Source organism: Pteropus alecto, unplaced genomic scaffold, assembly GCF_000325575.1.
Source record: "Pteropus alecto unplaced genomic scaffold, ASM32557v1 scaffold161, whole genome shotgun sequence".
Lineage (NCBI taxonomy): Eukaryota > Metazoa > Chordata > Mammalia > Chiroptera > Pteropodidae > Pteropus > Pteropus alecto.
This window is the reverse complement of record NW_006432943.1, coordinates 2939112-2944982: the sequence shown is the minus strand read 5'-3', so window position 1 is coordinate 2944982 and position 5871 is coordinate 2939112. Positions and strand designations below refer to the sequence as shown.

General features: G+C 39.7%; 1 protein-coding gene across 1 annotated transcript in view; it reads left to right on the top strand.

The window, feature by feature from the left end:
- GPAT3 (glycerol-3-phosphate acyltransferase 3) overlaps positions 1 to 4537 on the top strand; it is a 77927-nt gene extending 73390 nt beyond the window's left edge. The window contains exon 13 of the transcript XR_003045030.1: positions 4487 to 4537. The gene's annotated coding sequence lies outside the window, so the exon portion shown is untranslated. The remainder of the gene's footprint in view (positions 1 to 4486) is intronic.
- Positions 4538 to 5871: the final 1334 nt, after the last annotated feature.

Sequence of the window (5871 nt, the reverse complement as noted above, 5' to 3'; positions counted from 1 at the left end):
AGGGAAAGAATTATTTCTTAATTGTAGAGGAGATAAAACTAAATCAGAGTGATGACAAGACTTGTTTGAGGTCACTCTGTAAATTAGTGACTGATATAGGACTAGACTTTTGACTTCCTGTCTAATACTCTTCCATAATATCATGTCTTGCATTCACAGAAGTGGAAGGTGTGCAAAGCAAGGGAGGGTGCAGGCAGATGTATTCCTTTAAACATGAGCAGATGAATGCAGTGATTTTAAGGTTGTCCCTGTGGAGTTGAACCCAATGCATCTCTCTGCAGAGGCTGTATATTAGGTTGTCACTACATTGAAAAGAAACATAGCTACACCTTACATATGTTTGAGTTAAATTAAGAGATTGATGTGTGTTTATTTTGAGGTGATTGTCGAAATACCTTCCACGTGTGTAATGGAATTTTCTCCTTTTGGCAATGCTGAAGACAATTTATTTAGCTACATATGTTGTCAGTGAAATTTCCCACATGCTTACATGAAACATTTGTCTTCTCCAGATGGTCTGTGTAAAGCCCAGTTGTTCTTCCAAATACCTTTATAGTTATGACAAATGCGTTATCTCTCTAGAGTAGATGAGAATTCTTTCTTGGAAGAGAAAATGATCTCCTACTATTTGAAGGGGGAAAGTGGGCATGAAACTGTTTTAAGTCTAAAACCTGAGATCTGAGTTTAAAGAAATCAGTAGGTTAGAAACGTTACTTTTATTCCCCCCACTCATAAAATCTTGTATAGCCTTGAGTTCCTTCCATAAAAGAACTCTAAACACAAAACATTCCCCTGAAGAAATTTTACATATTTCCAACCTCTTGCTTTACAGCTTCCTCCCGCCCCCGCAGTAATGCCTTACTTTCTTTGTCAACAAATGCAAACACTTACCATTCAATATTTAACACACAGAAAAGAATAAACGAAGCACTCATGGGACCACTGATCGACTTAAGGCCAGAACATGACCGGTGGTATTGTATTCATCTGTGGTTTCTTTCTCCTCCTCTTCTTCCCCTCCCACTGTGGATTTCTATTGTGCCTTACTTTCTTAAATTTTCATAAACCAATTATAAGTATTTATAAAAAGGTTTGAAAACCTTTGGGAGAATATGCAATGTGACTCAGATGGATTTTTACAATAATTTTTGACCTTTTGCTGAGGGCTTTCATGTCTATGATCTTTGAAATTCACAATAGTCTTGTGAGCTAACCAGAATAGGCATTTTATACTTTTTCAGATAGGGAACAGAGGCCACCCCAGGATTCTCAACTGATAAGTAGATAGCAGAGTTGAAGTTTGCCCTAAGCGACATTGCCTGTGAGTGAGTTGCTGCTATTGAGTAGATTTCAAAGGAGAAATCCTTATTCCTAATCTGATAGAAACGTCACTGCAGGCTACAGCAGCAGACTAACAGTAACTCGTAGTGTTAGCAGATCCAGCAACTCAGTATTGTATCTTATTTTCCTTGTATTCTCAGCCCTCAGCAAGGTGTCTGACACACAGTAGGTCCAGGTTAGAAGCCTGGGCTCTGGCATTAAACATCGTGGAATTGAAAACCTGCCCTCTTTTAGTAGCTCTCTGACATTGGGAAGTAAATTCACTTCTGTCATCCTTAGTTACTCTTTTGCAAAGTGAGCCTAATCATATCTGTTTTCAGGGGGTGCTGGGGCAGTAAATGAGACAATGATTATGAAGTAGCCGTGGCATAGAGCAGACACTGAATACATGGGAGCCAAAAGTAAAAAGAGAGAGTCGGTTTCCATGTCCTTGGGTGAGTCATTTAATTCCCCCATTTCTCCCGTTCCAAAGCTTCACTGCCTCATCTTTGTAGTGAGGGAATTAGACGAAGATGAATTCTACAGGTCTTTCTAGCTCTGACCTTCAGTGACACTAGATTTAGTTCCCTAGACTAGACACTTGGACCTTGTTTTCTAAACTGATTATTTGAGTGTAGAATACAAGGTCCAAATGTCTTCATTGTCCATTTCCAAGTCTTCATGTAACACACAGACTAGTGAGTCAAGATAAAATTGCAAATGCTTTTTTTTTCCCTGCAATTTTCTTGTTGCCCCTTAGCTTCTGCCTATAGCAGCATTCATTGCTTCGGCCCTGAAAAATGTAAAAGTTGAGTTTCTGAATTGATTAAGAAAAAGAGATTATACCAAAAACCAGGATTCCTATCAGAAGAGTCAGAATTCTGAGAGAGGGGAGGAGTCCTTAAGCATTGAGTTTCTGTTCTAACTGCAGTCTGGAGAAGGATGCTCAGGAGGAGCAGTTCCCTGTCTTACGGTATTAAAATCTAAGAGACTGGTGGGAAACCAAGATTCAGAGGGAACATGTCTGCGGCTTTGATGCTGATGAGTGCCTGAACCGGGACTCCTACATGGAACCACGTAGGAATGGGGTGGAGGATAAGAAAGGAGAGATACTTTCAGTAAGTTTTGGAGGATGTCAGGACAGAGAGCACCTGCCCCCTTATTTCACAGGTAAAGTCTGAAGGCAGTAAGCCGTGAAAAGGCTTCTGTTTCAATCCTCTTGCTAATATGGTGCAGCCGAAGAAGAGCAGAATTGTGGTGTGGCATGTGTAGACAAAATCTCTCAGGCTCATCAAGTTGTATAGAACAGTTACCGACAGAGGCCTGGAATCAACTGGGAGACAACTACAAACTTGTAGAGGCTTTGGAGTGAGGATGAGGAAGACCCAGGAGGACCTGCGTGGTGGCCAAAGGGAAGAGGGGAGCCATGAGACACTTCCGCACGCAGTGGAAACCGACGTGAAGAAAGATAGGATTTTTTCGACGTGAAGAAAGATAGGGCTAATCGAGAAAGGAACAAAACCGGTATAAGAGGAGACAGATTAAGAAGGGCTGGCAGACTGCATTCCTGAAGATGCTAGGACAACAGATGTTACGGCTTAGTCTGGGGGACGGATGTGATTGCTAAGGATGCCATGTGGTATGTGTTGTGCTAGATTACGTCCAAGGTGCTACATGTTGGGAATACGGCTGATGACAGCTCTACAGAGAGGAAGATGTAAACTGGGTATGAAGAATGTGTAGGTACTCATGATGTAGAAAAGAGGCTGGCAGCCATTCAGAGCAGAGGGAACAACATGTTCAGAATCCTAGAGAAGTAAAGAGCATGAAATGGTATGGGATATAGTGAGAAGGTTACGATGTGGGAGAGAGGCAGGGTGAGATGCAGGGCAGGGGCACAAAAGCCAGTTTGTAAAGGACTTTGACACGTTAATTTCTCCCAATCTTAGATCATTCTAGAAAAGTTTCCCAAATTTTCCTTGTGAAAGAATAATATGATCATGTCATTTGACTTAAAAGCTTATACTGACTTCCCTTAAGAAAAGGGACTCTTACCTTTTATCGAGCCATGTAATCATATGTTAGTCTGGTAAAGCTCAGAAAAATATTTTTCAACACATAAAATAAAATAAGTAAGATCATAAAGAAAACCAGTTATATCAAAATACAGTTATTAAAATTGTTTACATATTTGTAATATATTTACATCTGCAGTAGGTCTAATAGCTACTGTAATTTGAAAGTAGTGATGAGTTCATATAATACTTCATGATATTTGCAACTGTAAAGTGTCATAAAAATACTTGTGATACTGATTGGCTGACTAAGTAAGATACTTCTTATACTACATGGTTTATTGCTTATATTCTTAATTGAAGGAAACACTAAATTTAGTTAATCATTAGTGAAAATAAAGATGCCAAGGGTATGAGAGACGTGATTTTGGATTGGTGGGAACTAACCTACTAAAAGTCCTGAAAATGGGGATTGGTGACTCTGCCCTTCCTTCCCTGGGCAGTGGCTTTAGTGCATGAGTTGGCCCACTGCACAGCTCAGCTTTCTCTCAGATGAGGTTCTGAGCTCAAAGACTTCAGGCATAGGAAGCCTTTTTGATTCTCACAATAGGCCTCGTCCTCCAAACCAGACTTTATGAACAAAGCTGGTATTTTGGTTGACTTATTTATCTTACTTCAGGCTTGGTTCAGAAGTCAGGGAGAGAAGAGGGGTGCTATTTTTGGACCCTTTCAAAGATTCAACAATGGCAAGGAAATCTGTTAAAAGGATAGTCTCCGACGGCTGAGAAAAGTTTAATATATTAAATTATTTTTAGTCTGTAACTTCTTCTTGGAATTTGGGGTTATCAGGTTCTTTGTTCCATCATCAAAACCCTCCGCACCCAAACCAGTAAGTCGTAGGGCTCCTGGACTTGAGGAAGGGAGACTGGGGAGAGAAGTGCTCTAAAAGGGGGCACCTGTTCACAAATAATACTTTATTACCAATAGACATGTTATCTTATTTTCTATGCATGTAACAACCTACTAAGCACCTTTACATTTATATCTATTGATCCACATGAGTTAAGCTGTTACAGATGAAACAGAAGAGACTTAAATTTCTAGACTGAAGCTCTTTTACTAGTTTAAGCAGGAATAGACAGTGACTAGAGGTGTGTGTATGTGTGTGTGTGTGTGTGTGTGTGTGTGTGTGTGTGTGTCTGTGTATGTGTATTGAGGTTGAGGCAGAAAGGGAAATAATTTTAGAAAGAAATAGCTATTAAGAACAAAGAGGAAAAGAAGCAGAGCATAGTCCCTTAGTAAAGATATGATGAATAAAGAGTGACTTGCTTCAGAGTTTGCCTGGAACTGGCTTTGGATATTTGGATAATGGCCATTTTAATTCTCATTTTCCTTTATTTTCCTTCTGACATTCTTCTGACATCAAAATATACATTTTGACCAATAATAAGTAAAACTTCCAGAAGCCTATCACTGTGTCGACTCTTTTGGAAGAAGGGTTCAAGCCTATCACTGTGTCGACTCTTTTGGAAGAATAATCTATTAAACGCCTATTTTCTAAAGAGTACATGGCACGCTTTAGGACCCAACAGAATCTATACTTGGTTCTTAGAGGCTCTAAGGGACATTTGGACATTGTTTATTTCCTTTCCTTTGAGTGACTGAAGCATCCCCCATGAATGGGTTCTCAGTGGGCCTGTCAACCAAGGTGCCCCATCACTGGGCCAGGGTTGGTCACGTGATCCACTCTAGGCCAGTCAGATGCTCTTTCTGAAATTGAAATCTGGAGTGAAGTGTTCACAAGGACTGAACAGATTCACTTTGAGGCAACTTGAAGAGAATCTATTTATTTCTTGCTACCCAGATTCTCAAAGTTGCCCTGTCTCCTCCTTGAAGTCTGATTTTACACTTTTTCTTTTGATTCTATGAGTTATCACATGTCCTTCTAATACATTTCTTTCCAGCTTAAGTTAACCAAAGTTAATTTTTGTTTCTTAAAGCTAAACACCTGTAACAGGTACAGTGGCAGTATAGGTCATTCAGTATTCCCTCTGTTGTGGGCAGTCCCCATATTCTATGTAAATCCTCCTGTACATATGCTAATTTGCGAAGAAAAAGCTTTTTAGCCAGGTGACAAGCTGTAGCCAGGTTAAACAGTTAATAAAAGTGTGAGAAATCTGATAGAGATCACCAGGAAACAATGCATATAAGGAGAGAAAAGGCAGGAAAGACAGGTTAACTGGGGAGAGGTTAAAAGTGTGATCCACCATGGCCAAGAGAGTTTAGGGAGAACTCTTGTTGGGACAGAAATAGATCCAGAACTTCTTAGTCGATCTCTTCTCAATAAATATTTTTTGAGTGTTAGTCATTCTTATAGGTACTAAGTGCATAGTGGTAGAAAAGAGATATGGTTATTCTCTCATGGGGATAGTGACTATAGATACAGGGAGAAGAATATTAAGCAAATAGTTAAATAGGAATGAATAAATACAAATTGTGCCAAGAGCAATAAAGGAAAATTACAAGCTGTGATCAG